The following is a 16,626-nucleotide window of genomic DNA, read 5'->3' as shown; positions in this document are numbered from 1 at the left end:
CTCGTAACCACCGTTTTACAGTACTGTACCCTCTCTTATGTTATTAATGACTTCCACTGATGTTTCTCTAATAGACGGCTTCAGATGGTAGCGATCTAAATGTGCTACAAATTGTTCCAAAAGTACTGCTAGTTGTTAATTGGTCCTACGTGTGTATTTCCAACATGTCAGTAGAATCGATTTTCCAATAATTTAGGCGTTATAAAATAGTAGCGAAAGAAAGTTTTCCTGTTGGAATACAATATGGTGGTTCTATCAGCGACTTCTCGTGCCCTACGTTTGCGTCCACCGCTAGCGTTCATGTGCCGGATGGAAATGTTGCCTGCCTGATCTATAGAGTGCATTCTACCAATTAGAACAGACAGTGGAATCTGGACTATGTTGTCACAGACTGCAATTCTCTCAAATACAGTTACCAACAGCCACAGAAAGATTTACAAATGATTTCAGGAGAATATCTTGCGCTAAAGAAACAGACTCGGTTCTCCTCAAACTTCATTTCACATCAGGGATTGTAGTATAGATTAATAATGCTCCAATATGAATATCATTAATTACAACCGGCATATATATACAAGTCGTAATGGCACACCTGCAGCTGAGAATTTACTGTGCTACATTTGCTCCTTAGGCATTTAAACTTGAGGGATACGCAAACCAAAATGGGCATATCATCTGACTCTTCAGTCCATTTTCCGATTGTCAACTAAGCAAGGCTACAGGCAGAAAGGAAAAAGATCCAGTAGCCAGAAAGGCCTTAGCTGTTTCGAAGATAGTAACTTTATGTGTAATACATTTTACCATTGGCAAAAAATATTCCCTCGGCTACAGTTTTCAATTCTTCTTTTGCCTCTTATTGAAATTCAGAATTATCTTGGTGACATTCTCCATAGATTTCGGAAGTCGGAAGTATATCAAGAATATCGGGTACATAGAAAGCGCCTTTTGTGTGTGTGTGTGTGTGTGTGTGTGTGTGTGTGTGTGTGTGTGTGTGTGTGTACTTGGCTCTATCATAAAATGTCCAGTACAAGGACAGACGTAAATGAGGTTGATTTTTGCCGATTTGTACGCTTGTCATTACAATAAGCTAGTGTTAACGTCCTCCACAAATTTCTGCATTAGTTCCATTCATCGTTCAAATTTTTTTTCATCTCGATTGTCCATGGCGATGCGCTGGCGCATAACCGTTTTTGGTGAGTCCACTACACTAGCTCTCCACTGCGACTGAGTTGGGATTATGATAAAACTTATCACACCGGAAATAGACAGCTCAATGCTGAAGAGAATTACCATTGCGCACAATACGCCGAGATAAATAGTTCCTTAGTCATACAAGCCGTCCACTATATCTTGGATCTAAGTAGTATGTGTCTAAGCGGTTAACCCTAAATGTGGATTGGTTTCATGAAGTGAATTGTATTCTCGATAAACAGTGAAGATTTTCAATATTACTGACAAGCAAAATGGACAGACAGGTAGTAATCATTACGGAATTATACCAATCTGTGTCGTTTCTCTTTTACAACCTGTATAACAATTACAAAAGAAACCGATATTTATGATTCGTTCCTCGTAATATCGTATAGTTAAATATAATGCAAATGTATTGCAATGCGTGCACTTTGCGATTTCTAGCTACAGTTTTCTCGTCAAACAAATTTCTGTCAGCTCAACAACAGTACTACGTAAATGTTTCACAAAGGCAAACATTGGGGTACTATTCTAACCGATAATATAAATAATCAGGAAAAAGGACTTACAGTTCACCGTCAGTGAAGACACTTCACAATAGCAGCGCTGGGGGTCACTCACCTGAAAGGATAAGAAACTGAATTACCGTAATTGTTTATGTGAATTGTAAACTATAGACATTAAACACAAGTTTGAACAATGACATCGTATTTCTGGATGAAGACTGTGAAAACAAATTGTTTCGTGACCTGAGATTTTATACATGACAAATGCTGTATAAACACATGTAACTGACGCTTCCAGAAGTGGCGGAAGATTTAAAATTTAGCTTCAGTGTAAAAATTGATTGACCAGTAAAGAAACATGTTAGTTTAGCGCTGTATATTAGAACCTTCCAGTAGTGTAGAAAGTTTAAAAATGTACGCGAATTGTAAAACGTCAATAACCAGAAAATCAAACTATAGTTTATAAGTTACCTGTGCTCTTATTCGTATTGCTTTATTGCTGTAGGTTGTACACAATTTATTGAGACGTCAACTACTCCATACAAAGTGGTCGTAGAATAATAACCAAAAATAAGCTACTTTATTTTCATTACCCACGTTTTACATTTCACTTAATTCAGGTTTTTATTGCACATTTGCACAGCATGAACGAAGAAATGAAAAGCTCCCCAGAAATCAAATACTTATGTTTTACATATCTCTTCACAGCGCTTTGTCACAATATTGTTACAAGGATATTTTAAAGAACTATTTTATACTGTTCTCTTTATTCTAAGAAAACCATTTTGAATTCAGTATGTCATTTGGTTTTAAATTCTAATAACCGTGCTTAGTCTCATGTAACTAACGAGTAAACAGTCTTAAGGTGATTACGATGTATATTTCAGCGTTTATGCGTTTTTAAGGATTTAATACAGAGTTGATAACAAATTTTTCCTAACACATGGGAACGGGCTGTTATAGTTTAGGAAGATATCATTCTAGCAATTGAACATAGATTCATTGGCTTTTAAAGTTTCCTTTGATATTCAGGTACCAAATCTGGAAGGTTGTACCTATTGTAAAATCTCTGGGGTCTTGAGAAGGACCGTTTGAATTTGCTGTGGTAGAGACCGTGTTTTATGTTGTAGCAGCATGATTTCGAGGGATTAGCCAGTAATTCACTGTAGCCCAGGGGACCCCTGAATGTGAATATTATATTTAGAACACTCTTCAGAGAAGATGCTTTACTCCTGCTACTCCATTATAAAATTTTGGAGTGTTTTTTTATATTATATTTGTTTTATAGTACGTATTTCTGCGTATATTCATCCATTTATATAAGAATGGAAAATAACCACATAAACCATTCGAATGGGTCTCACATGTTTTTGCAAGTTAATTAAATGTTCGTGGTATCTGTCTCTTTCTGGCTTCATATGACCATGTTTCAAAGAAATTTTGTCAATATCAACAAGTGTGTGTATCGGATGGGGCGTTTCTAACAAGCAGGAGGAAATAACGTGAAGAAAGGTATTAACAGTTATTGAAAATACTGACATAAAACATATTAATAATGATTGTAACATTGAAAGCACTGCATAATTTAGATGAATGCATAATTCTCTTGTAAGATTGTCGAAATATCCTTGTCTGAAAGATACATAAGTGTTAAGATCGGCAACAACATATCCTATGAATGCTTACATGTCTCCGAGTATACAGATGGAACCCATACGAGGATGGCTGGACCAATCTTCTACAACGTCAGGCTTTTATTTCCATCGTTATACATCAAGTTTAGATTAAGAGTGGTAAAGGTCTGAATTTAATAACATGGGCACGTTGGTTTGCAGAACAAGTTATCTGCTTCTGGGGCTGACGTCTTCACTCTGTAGATGTTTAAAGTGGCATGTAGCAGCACACGTAGCCTGCGCCAGAACAAAACGACGGCACTCTGTGTGTGTGTGTGTGTGTGTGTGTGTGTGTGTGTGTGGTGTTCGCAGGGCGCGTAAATCACCGACAGAGCTGCCGGGGTTTCCTCGTGGCGCCGCCTTGTAAGCGCCGCTGATGTATTAAACATCTTGCCGCGCGCAGGAAATTACTGTGTCGGCCAGCCTCCACAACTCGGGCGGCAAGCACTTCTTTGCTACCAGCATGTACTGCCAGAGCATCAGCATAGCCGTAGTAAGAGTGCGCATGGATTAGAAGCTGCTGTAATAGTTTAAATGAACAGTAGGGTAGTAAATTGGGAAGTCAACTACATAAAAACGCTAATTTTTGTGTTGAAGCATTAAAGTATACTGCATTTTGCTTAATAGGACGATGCTGAGTGACGTGTAGGTGGTAAATTCGTGGCAGCTTTACGTTTATTTTTTGCAGCTCTAAACACTACAACTGGCGTTATTAGTTTCGTTCAATAAAACTTTCTCACTTTGGAGACGTCACAATTAAACTTCACTTGCGGATAGGACGTGGGATCTGCTACACGTAAGCAAAACTTCTACACGACCCCCCAACCCACTTGCATCGTTCCTTTTAAGATATTCGCCCATTCTTCCTGAGAAACAGGCGGAATGCTGTAGCTCCGGCAGAAAGTTCCGTGTCCGCCTGTTCTGAGAAGTCTAGACCACTCAGGCGTACAATGAGAACCGTCTTGCCCGCCTGGAATTTTCTCGAAAGCGCGGTCTTCACGCCATGGTGCTCACAACTCCAAACAATAGAAGACTCCGAACAATAGGAAATACTCCAGCAACACAAATCGAAATAAAATAAAAACTGACCCGTAACCATAAGTTCACATTCTAAATGAAAGCGCCGAGCTTCTCAGGCCCCACATCCGAATGGTTGCACCTAATGCCTTTCCCAAATAAATGATATTTATTTATTTATCCCATACACGTATCGCCTTCTCCTGTTCTAAGGCATCATCAGTAGGATCTATAACGATACAGTTTTGTTACTTTTAGATTATTAAACAGTTCACTTCACGATTTTTTGTAAAAAAAAGTAATCACATACCATTTGCTGATCTGCGTTTCCTCACATCTGGTCTGGAGGTCGCACTACCACCTTTATCACTGCCATATAATCACATCTTTGTGTTCTCGCCTTCCACACACTGTTCACCATGTTCCTCACTCTTTTTTGTGGTGGACTGTTGTTCTTTTGTCACTCGATACAACTGCTTCGTCGTACACTGTTCTTCACAACGTAAATATTGCGACTCCATTACGTGTTTCATCTTCTTTGGTATGTTTACCTATTTGTTGCCAACCTAACGAAGTATATGTTCGAGACTAACGTCTATTTATGATGTTTATACCGTGTGTGTGTATGAATGAGAGAGAGAGAGGGGGGGGGGGATAGAGCCGACGAGATATTTTTTTGGAGGGAGGGGGGTGTACTAGCTGTCAGCGAGTGGTTGAAAACTTTGGTGACAGCTGATTTCACTTTTCGTTTAAATATTTTGTGGTGGAGTTCATGGATGAGTGAGTGTAAAACATGTTGGGTTCTATTATTATTATTATTATTATTATTATTATTATTATTATTATAGTGGACAGAATTATTATATTAATACTTTTTGGGAACGTTAGTCTATTATTTTATCTGTTAGCGTAAATAATGAATTGCTTGGCATGTGTACTTGGTCATTCAACAGGATTTGCCTCTCTGTTTTGGTTTTCTGTACATGGTAATTTTCTTGCATGGTTATGAAGTGTTTTTTATTGTTGATTCTAATTATTTTCGTGTCCGCTTCTCTAGTGGTTGGTTTCTGGTCATTTTCTCTTAGGTGTTCTCCAAATGTGGAATGGTTTGTCCCATATTTCCAGGCTCTCATGTGTTCCTTATATCTGACATCAAATGTTCTCCCTGTTTGCCCTATTTATGTGCCTTCACAAGTGTTACACTGTAGCTGATATATACCTGCTTTCTGGTATATGTCTCTGGTTTTTGTCAGTTTTAGGGTGTATTTGTGTATAGAATTGTCTGTTGTGTATGCTATGTTTATTCCCTGTCTTTTGAAAATGTTGGTGATTTTATGGGTGAGTTTATATTTGTATGTCATTGTGTACCATCTAGTGTTTTCTTTCGTCTTTTTCTGATTATCCTGTGTAGTTGTTATGGGACTGCGTGTTTGTGTTTGATTCTGTTGTGTGTTGTCTGTGGTTTGGAGTTTTCTGCTTTTATTTTACCTTCAATTTTGTTGTTTAGCTTTGTGACTGTGTTATTATTGTAACCATTACTTTGTGCTATCTGCATTATCCCCCCCATGAACCATGGACCTTGCCGTTGGTGGGGAGGCTTGCGTGCCTCAGTAATACAGATAGCCGTACCGTAGGTGCAACAACAACGGAGGGGTATCTGTTGAGAGGCCAGACAAACGTGTGGTTCCTGAAGAGGGGCAGCAGGTTTTTCAGTAGTTGCAAGGGCAACAGTCTGGATGATTGACTGATCTGGCCGTGTAACACTAACCAAAACGGCCTTGCTGTGCTGGTACTGCGAACGGCTGAAAGCAAAGGGAAACTACGGCCGTAATTTTTCCCGAGGGCATGCAGCTTTCCTGTATGTTTAAATGATGATGGCATCCTCTTAGGTAAAATATTCCGGAGGTAAAATAGTCCCCCATTCGGATCTTCGGGCGGGGACTACTCAAGAGGATGTCGTTATCAGGAGAAAGAAAACTGGCGTTCTACGGATCGGAGCGTGGAATGTCAGATCCCTTAATCGGGCAGGTAGGTTGGAAAATTTAAAAAGGGAAATGGATAGGTTGAAGTTACATATAGTGGTAATTAGTGAAGTTCGGTGGCAGGAGGAACAAGACTTCTGGTCTGGTGACTACAGGGTTATAAACACAAAATCAAATAGGGGTAATGCAGGAGTAGGTTTAATAATGTATAGGAAAATAGGAATGCGGGTAAGCTACTACAAACAGCATAGTGAACGCATTATTGTGGCAAAGATAGATACGAAGCCCACGCCTACTACTGTAGTACAAGTTTATATGCCAATTAGCTCTGCAGATGACGAAGAAATTGAAGAAATGTATGATGAAATAAAAGAAATTATTCAGATAGTGAAGGGTGGCGAAAATTTAATAGTCATGGGTGACGAATTCGGTAGCAGGAAAAGGGAGAGAAGGAAATGTAGTAGGTGAATATGGATTGGGGCTAAGAAATGAAAGAGGAAGCCGCCTGGTAGAATTTTGCACAGAGCATAAGTTAATCATAGCTAACATTTGGTTCAAGAATCATAAAAGAAGGTTGTATACATGGAAGAATCCTGGAGATACTAAAAGGTATCAGATAGATTATATAATGGTAAGACAGAGATTTAGGAACCAGGTTTTAAATTGTAAGACATTTCCAGGGGCAGATGTGGACTCTGACCACAATCTATTGGTTATGATCTGTAGATTAAAACTGAAGAAACTGCAGAACGCTGGGAATTTTAGGAGATGGGACCTGGATAAACTGATTAAACCAGAGGTTGTACAGAGTTTCAGGGAGTGCGTAAGGGAACAATTGACAGGAATGGGGGAAAGAAATACAGTAGAAGAAGAATGGGTAGCTCTGAGGGATGTAGTAGTGAAGGCAGCAGAGGATCAAGTAGATAAAAAGACGAGAGCGAGTAGAAATAATTGGGTAACAGAAGATATATTGAATTTAATTGATGAAAGGAGAAAATATAAAAATGCAGTAAATGAAGCAGGCAAAAAGGAATACAAACGTCTCAAAAATGAGATCGACAAGAAGTGCAAAATTGCTAAGCAGGGATGGATAGAAGACAAATGTAAGGATGTAGAGGCTTATCTCACTAGGGGTAAGATAGATACTGCCTACAGGAAAATTAAAGAGACCTTTGGAGATAAGAGAACCACTTGCATGAACATCAAGAGCTTTGATGGAAACCCAGTTCTAAGCAAAGAAGGGAAAGCAGAAAGGTGGAAGGAGTATATAGAAGGTCTATACAAGGGCGATGTACTTGAGGACAATATTATGGAAATGGAAGACGATGTAGATGAAGATGAAATGGGAGATACGATACTGCATGAAGAGTTTGACAGAGCACTGAAAGACCTGAGTCGAAACAAGGCCCCCGGAGCAGACAACATTCCATTAGAACTACTGGCGGCCTTGGGAGAGCCAGTCCTGACAAATAGTGGGAAAAGCAGGCGCCAGGTTGAGATTCATAGGAAGAATTCTAAGAAAATGTGACCCATCGACGAAAGAAGTAGCTTACAAAACGCTTGTTCGTCCGATTCTTGAGTATTGCTCATCAGTATGGGACCCTTACCAGGTTGGATTAATAGAAGAGATAGACATGATCCAGCGAAAAGCAGCGCGATTCGTCATGGGGACATTTAGTCAGCGCGAGAGCGTTACGGAGATGCTGAACAAGCTCCAGTGGCGGACACTTCAAGAAAGGCGTTACGCAATACGGAGAGGTTTATTATCGAAATTACGAGAGAGCACATTCCGGGAAGAGATGGGCAACATATTACTACCGCCCACATATATCTCGCGTAATGATCACAACGAAAAGATCCGAGAAATTAGAGCAAATACGGAGACTTACAAGCAGTCGTTCTTCCCACGCACAATTCGTGAATGGAACAGGGAAGGGGGGGATCAGATAGTGGTACAATAAGTACCCTCCGCCACACACCGTAAGGTGGCTCGCGGAGTATAGATGTAGATGTAGATGTAGATCTGGTGAGCACGATGTACGAAACAGGCGAAATACCCTCAGACTTCAAGAATATAATAATTCCAATCCCAAAGAAAGCAGGTGTTGACAGATGTGAAAATTACCGAACTATCAGTTTAATAAGTCACGGCTGCAAAATACTAACGCGAAATCTTTACAGACGAATGGAAAAACTAGTAGAAGCCGACCAGGGGGAAGATCAGTTTGGATTCCGTAGAAATGTTGGAACACTTGAGGCAATACTGATCCTACGACTTATCTTAGAAGCTAGATTAAGGAAGGGCAAACCCACGTTTCTAGCATTTGTAGACTTAGAGTAAGCTTTTGACAATGTTGACTGGAATACTCTCTTTCAAATTCTGAAGGTGGCAGGGGTAAAATACAGGGAGCGAAAGGCTATTTACAATTTGTACAGAACCAGATGGCAATTATAAGAGTCGAGTGACATGAAAGGGAAGCAGTGGTTGGGAAGGGAGTGAGACAGGGTTGTAGTCTCTCCCCGATGTTATTCAATCTGTATATTGAGCAAGCAGTGAAGGAAACAAAAGAAAAACTCGGAGTAGGTATTAAAATCCATGGAGAAGAAATAAAAACTTTGAGATTCGCCGATGACATTGTAATTCTGTCAGAGACAGCAAAGGACTTGGAAGAGCAGTTGAACGGAATGGATAGTGTCTTGAAAGGAGGATATAAGATGAACATCAACAAAATCAAAACGAGGATAGTGGAATGTAGTCGAATTAAGTCGGGTGATGCTGAGAGAATTAGATTAGGAAATGAGACACTTAAAGTAGTATAGTAGTTTTGCTATTTGGGGAGCAAAATAACTGATGATGGTCGAAGTAGAGAGGATATAAAATGTAGACTGGCAATGGCAAGGAAAGCGTTTCTGAAGAAGATAAATTTGTTAACATCGAGTATAGATTTAAGTGTCAGGAAGTCATTTTTGAAAGTATTTGTATGGAGTGTAGCCATGTATGGAAGTGAAACATGGACGACAAATAGTTTGGACAAGAAGAGAATAGAAGCTTTTGAAATGTGGTGCTTCAGAGGAATGCTGAAGATTAGATGGGTAGATCACATAACTAATGAGGAAGTATTGAATAGGATTGGGGAGAAGAGAAGTTTGTGGCACAACTTGACTAGAAGAAGAGATCGGTTGGTAGGACATGTTCTGAGGCATCAAGGGATCACCAATTTAGTATTGGAGGGCAGCGCGGAGGGTAAAACTCGTAGACGGAGACCAAGAGATGAATACACTAAGCAGATTCAGAAGGATGTAGGTTTCGGTAGGTACTGGGAGATGAAGAAGCTTGCACGGGATAGAGTAGCATGGAGAGCTGATCAAACCAGTCTCAGGACTGAAGACCACAACAACAACATCTGCATTATTATGACCAGTTCTTTTCGGTAGCTTTCTTTGGTGAGTGGTACTGTGTTGAGTCTATGGAGCATGTGTCGAAGTGCTGCTTGCTTTTGCGCGTGTGGGTGGTTCGAGGATTGGGGAATGATAATGTCCGTTGCTGCCGGTTTACGGTAATAGATAATATATAAAATAATAGAATAACGTTCGCAAAAAGTATTAATATAACAAGACTGTCCAATATAATAATAATAGAACCCAACATCTTTAACACTCACTCATCCATGAATCCCACCACAGACTATTGAAACGAAAAGTCAAATCAGCTGTCACCAAAGTTTCCAACCACTCTCTAACAGCTAGTACACCCCCCCCACCACCACCACCACCACCACAAAAAAAAACCTCGTCGGCTCTCTCTCTCTCTCTCTCTCTCTCTCTCTCATTCATTCACACACACACACACACACACACACACACACACACACAGTATAAACATCATAAATAGAAGTTAGTCTCGAACATATACTTCGTTAGGTTGGCAACAAATAGGCAAACATACTAAAGAGGATGAAACACGTAATGGAGTCGCAATATTTACGTTGTGAAAAACAGTGTACGACGAAGCAGTTGTATCGAGTGACAAAAGAACAATAGTCCACCACAAAAAAAGAGTGAGAAATATGGTGAACATTGTGTGGAAGGCGAGAACGCAAAGATGCGATTACATGACAGTGATAAAAGTGGTGGTGCGACCTCCAGACCAGATGTGAGGAAACGCAGATCAGCAAATCGTAAGTAATTACTTTCTTTACAAAAAATCGTGAAGTGAACTGTTTAATAATCTAAAAGTAACAAAACTGTATCGTTACAGAACCCACTGATGATGCCTTAGAACAGGAGGAAGCGAAACGCGTATGGTATAAATAAATTAACTAGCAGCAGGAAAAGGCATGTTTATTTACAAAACAAATATTTATATGCTTGCTGCGGAGGATGGCCACGCAAACAAACTAGTAAATGAAATTTCACTTTATCACTCATCACTCACCACGGTTCGTTCTAACACCTCTTTATCTGACTATAAAATCCTTACACATTGCCTGTCTCTTTACTGAATAGTTAGTCTGCAATTTTTATTAAATCTATTGGAATCTCTTCTCTGGAATCCTTTTCATCGTTTACCTTGCCAAACTTTAACTGTTAGGTGGCTCTAAGTACTACGTAGTGAAGCTTCAGGTACGTTGTCTGCATCTACATCGTTACTCTGCAGTTTACAATTAAGTGCCCGGCAGTTAGTTCATGTAACCATCTTTAAGCTACTTCTCTACAATTCCTCTTTTGAATAGTGCGAGGGGAAAACGAAATTTTTCTGTGGGAGCTCTGATTTCTCTTATTTTATTGTGATAATCATTTCTCCCTATGTTGTTGAGCGCCAACAAAATATTTTTACACTCTGAGAAGAACGCCGGTGATTGAAATTTGATGATAAGGTCCTGCCGTAGTGTAAAAAAGGCCTATTCTCTAATGAGGGCCACCTCACTTCGGGTATCATATCTGTGGCACTCTCTCGCCTATTTCGCGGTAATAATACAAAACGAGCTACCTTTCTCTTAAATTATTTAATCTATTAAGACGAACAAAAATTCCAGAATTCGAATCAAGAACTGCTGCCAAAATGAGTAACTTGAACATAAATATCCTCAGTGCAGCAAACGACCTTGAGTCATTTAACAAAGGCAAGTGCTCCGGTCCAGATTGTATACCAGTTATATTGCTTTCATAGTGTTCTGATATAATAGATCCGTACTTAACACTCATATACAACAGCTCGATTGACGAAATCTCCTTACCTAAAAGTGGTAATCATGCACAGGTCACATCAATACCCGACAAAGGAAATTGGAGTAATCCGATTAATCACAGAGACATATTACTGGCGTCGATTTGCAGTAGGATTTTGGAACATATTCTGTGTTCGAATATTGTGAACTACATCGAGGAAAAAGATTTGTTGACACACAGTCAGCACGCTTTCAGAAATATAATTCTCGTGAAACGTAACTAGTTTTTTATTCTCTCGAACTAACGGATGCCATCGCCAGATCGCCTCAAATTAATTCCACATTATTAGACTTCCAAAAAGCTTTTTTTTTAAGGATACAATCGAGCGGCCCACTCAGACTGTTTGCAGATGATGCTGTCATTTACGTGCTGCACAGTCATCAGAAGTTCAAAAACAATTGGAAAGTGATGTAGATAAGACATCTTGATGTTGCGAAAACTGGCAATTGTCTCTGGAAGAGGAAAAGTGTGAAGTGACCAATATGTGTACAAACAAAGGAAATCCGTTAAATTTCGGTTACACGATAGATCAGACAAATCTGTAATTTCTAGCATTAAGTTGAACTGACAGCCTTTAGATTTGTCTGATTTGTCCATCAGTTCAATTTAATACTAGAAATTACAGTTACGAACAACTTATACTGGAACGATTGTTTGGATAATGCTGTGGGGAAGGCAAACCAAAGACTGCGTTTTGCTGGCAGAACACTCTGAGGATGCAAAAGATCTATTATAGAAACTGTCTACAGCTTGTCCATCCACTGTTATCGCACTGCTGTGCAATATGGGATCCTTACCAGTTAGGATTGACGGAGAACCGAAGAAGTTCAAAATTATCGCGAAATTGGGGAGGGAGTGTCACTGATATGATACGCGAGTTGGGGGTGCCAACCGTTGAAACAAATGCGTTTTTGTTGCAGCCAGAGCTTTTCACGAAAATCTCCAGCGTCCTCCTCCGAATACGAGAATGTTCTGTAGACACCCATCTACAAAGGAACAAATAATCGTTATAATGAATCAAGCGACATCAGAGCTCGTAGGGAATGATTTAAACGGTCATAATTCTTGGAAACGTAATTGAGATAAAACAGCGATCTGATTAGATAATTTGAAATAATGATTAGTCGTGATCGGAAATCAAAACAGATTATTGTTTTAAAATGAAGTGTTCGTTTTTCCCGCGCGCTGTGAGCAAGTGGAATGGTGTGGAGTCAATGGATCATGGTACCTTCTGCTGTATCCTAATGGAGAAAGATAGATCAGAAAACATGGAGAAACATCATAGATAAGTATCACTGAAAAAATACCAGTACAGGCAGGATCTGTGCCTGGTAAATCATCCTATGGCCAAATATGCGATCTCATTCTACACACAAAAGACGGCTTCGGACGGAAGCAGACAACTGGAGTCGCTTTTATAGATCTCTCGGCTGCGTATTATACCGTCAGCCAACGGCTGCTCGTTAAATTTTATAGCACGGCTAAGGCCTTCCGAATGACAAAATTAAAGGAATCTCTCCCTCAAAACAGACACCTAGGTAACGCCACAGGGAGGAACAGCTGCTGGAGAACGCAAAAAATGGCCTACCCCAAGGCAATAACCTGTCATCGACGTTTTATACCATATATACACATGACGAGCGTATAAACGCTGAGACGAGATAATTTATACATACGGGTGATACCACCGTGACCGGACCAGGAAAATAGTTTGAGGAAATAGAAACGAAACTCATGCGGACTCGCAAAGACCTGACTGGCTGTTACAGAGAAAATTCTTGCAAAACTCAGGTGTGTGCTTCCTGCCTTCGAAATAAAGACAAGCATATGCAACTGAAAGTGGTGTGGTAGGTTCAGGAAATAGTCCATGATAAGTCCGAAATATTTGGGATCCGGTTTGACAGGATTCTGACACTTCGGAAGCATTGTCAAAACGTTAAGGAAAGAGTATGTGCGAGTAAAAATATCATCCAAAAACTCACCAGCAGGAAATTGGGAGGTTAACCACAAATTCTGAGAACATCGGCTCTCGCACTATGTTTAAGAGCAGCAGAGTATGCAGCCCCTGTCAGGTACTACTCCACACAAGCCAAATACGTCGACGTGCAACTAATGAGACAGTGCACATATTATGTAGTTGACGAAAATGAACGCCAGTTCAATAAATTTGCCCTATTGTCAGCGTGGCTCCATCCACAGTCAGAAGGCAACTTGTAGCTGAGTCCGGAAAGAGGAAACAATCTGATGATCACAGGCACCCGTTATACAATTACCGAATACAGCACAGCCACCTGAAGTGCTTGCGAAGTTTATGCGAGTGACCAACACTTCAGACGAGCCGCCTGAAACACGGCGAGAAGATTTGTGGGAAAATATTAATCAGGCGCTAATAAAGCCTAAACATGAACTGGTTTCTGGGAATCATCTACCGTTTCCGACAGGAACGGCGCTTAGCCGCTTAAGGACTGGCGTCACGTGGTGCAATACCAAGTTGAGAAAATGATGACATAAAGAGAGCGATTGACTCGAGTGTGGTAAAATACAAGATCAACAACAACTAATGATTTGCCCAAAAACAGCCAAAATTTACACTGCGACACACCTTGTTACAGCTTATGACAAAGCCATCCATGCAGCCGATTACTGGAAATATGCAGTACAGTTGGTGATCGGACGCGTAAATGGTCAAATGGCTCTGAGCACTATGGGACTCAACATCTGAGGTCATCAGTCCCCTAGAACTTAGAACTACTTAAACCTAACTAACCTAAGGACAGCACACACATCCATGCCCGAGGCAGGATTCGAACCTGCGACCGTAGCGGTCGCGCGGTTCCAAACTGTAGTGCCTAGAACCGCTTGGACATACCGGCCGGCTCGGACGCGTAAAGTAAGTACCACTGAAAACTGTACATTTGTATCTATATCTACATACCTACTCCACAAACTATCTTATGGTAAGTAGCGGAGGGTACATTTTATCGGTACTAGTTATTTTCTTCGACTGTCCTACTCACAAATGGAGCGATATAAAGCGACTTCTGTATGCCTCTGTACAAGCCCTAATTTCTATTGTCTTATATTCGCAGTCCTTAAGCGAAATGTACGTTGCAGCAGCAGAATAGTTTTGCAGTCAGCTTCAAACACCGATTCTTCGAGTTTTCTCAATAGCGTTTCGCGAAAAGAACGTCGTGTTCCGTCCTGGAACTCCCATTTGAGTTCGCTAAGCATCTCCATAATACTCTCATGTTGATCGAACCTACCGGTAATAAATAGAGCAGCACGCCTCTGAATTTCTTCGATCCTTTTCTTTAATCCGACTTGATGTGGTCGCACTAGTGTTTTATGCACGGCATCGTTTATAGATGAGCTACACTTCCTAGATTCTCCTGTTGGTAACTGTAATAACGGGTCATAAAATTTTATCATGGAAATATCCGAGTTTACTATTGCGCTAGGCCATATAGAATGAGTTCACTAAGGAAAATCGCTATGACTGTTTTGGAAAGGTCACAGCAGATTTTCTTCCTCAAGCTGGTCAGTTCGAGTTTATGCTGCATCTCGTATTGTGGACGGGACGTTAAACGCTGAACTTCCTTCCTGGCAGATACCAAATCTTCGGCGGTTGTCTTTACATGGCAGACATGGACAATAATAATGCCCGAGATATGATTGGAGTCTTTTACCGTTCCTGTAAGGAGCTCAATCAAATGACTTGGACACCAGACTGACGTGGGCGAGCCATTTGGAATATGTGATTTCCAAGGTCGGTCGATCGCTCAGTATCTTATGAACGGTATCGTGCGTATGGTGAGGAGCTGATCTCACAGACCTACTCACTCTTTGCTGTGGCGTTATTCAGTTTGTACTGAACTATGGGTGCACATTACGTGGCAATGCCTCGACATCTCTGTTAAGTGAACTTGATACTTTGCACCGTGCCATACGAGTCTGTCTTGGGGTGCTTTTGGTGGAGGCAATGGAGATGCCCCTTCAGTTCCGGTGGACTTTCTCAGCTCAAAAATTGGTCCTCAATAGAGCAGGGCAAAAAGTTAATCCTCTTCTTTGACAGGATTTGATGGAGGATGGCACCTCTCCTAGTTGAAAATTTCAGGCAGTGAAGATATGTGATACCTGTCGTCCTAAAAGACTCTTTGATGACTGCATTGAGCTAGGAATCCGTAGAACTGAACTACTAACCACAATCTTCTATCAGCCCAGAGGGTCGTATAGAAGTTTCGCTATTTCTGCCAGCGTTTCCCGTCTGACTCCATCAATGTGGCCCACATCAGTCAAAATATTCACTGGTGGCTCCAAAACAAGAGAGGGCAGCAGCGTTGCTTATTTCCACCGGCTTTGCTTACTTCTGTGAGATCCACCATATTGCGCTATGTTGAAGATTTCGAGGGAAGCCAGCATCTACACTGCTGAAGTTCTTGCAATTCAGGAGGCCCTTCGATATGCAGCAACATTACTGCCACGTATTCGAGGAGTACACTGGAAAATCTGGAAAAGCAGGAATGGGGCTCGAACAGTAACCACCATGTGTTCAATGTAATAAAATTAATCTATTAGTGTGAAAGTCCAGTTATTTGGGATCAAGGGGCTCATTTAACGAGATGGCGGACCATCTGGAGAAATAAAGTGTGACTGACGGCCAACTTTACTACACTTGTCTTCCACATATAGATTTTGTTGTTTTCATAAAGGAAAAGGTTCAACAAGAACGGTGACAGACGAGGGAGATCTCACGATCGTCCAAGGAAAGACATTATGCCACAATACAGTTTAGTAGTCTACGGAAATCCTGGTTCTCTCAAAGCAGGCTATCTAGACATCATACTACTACCATAACGCACATCCGGCTGGATCTCAGCTTTTATCCTTCACATGTTTGTAGGATGAAACTTCAACCATCTCCCTATTGTGAAGTCCGCCCAACTGTGATTCCAGATCTTAAGCATATGACAGACAACGCCTCAAGTTTCCCAATGCCCTCATCGGAGCAGGAATTCCCCAATCTATGTC

The sequence above is a fragment of the Schistocerca nitens genome, chromosome 1 (genome assembly GCF_023898315.1).
Source record: "Schistocerca nitens isolate TAMUIC-IGC-003100 chromosome 1, iqSchNite1.1, whole genome shotgun sequence".
NCBI classification, from domain to species: domain Eukaryota; kingdom Metazoa; phylum Arthropoda; class Insecta; order Orthoptera; family Acrididae; genus Schistocerca; species Schistocerca nitens.
This window is presented reverse-complemented; position numbering follows the sequence as displayed.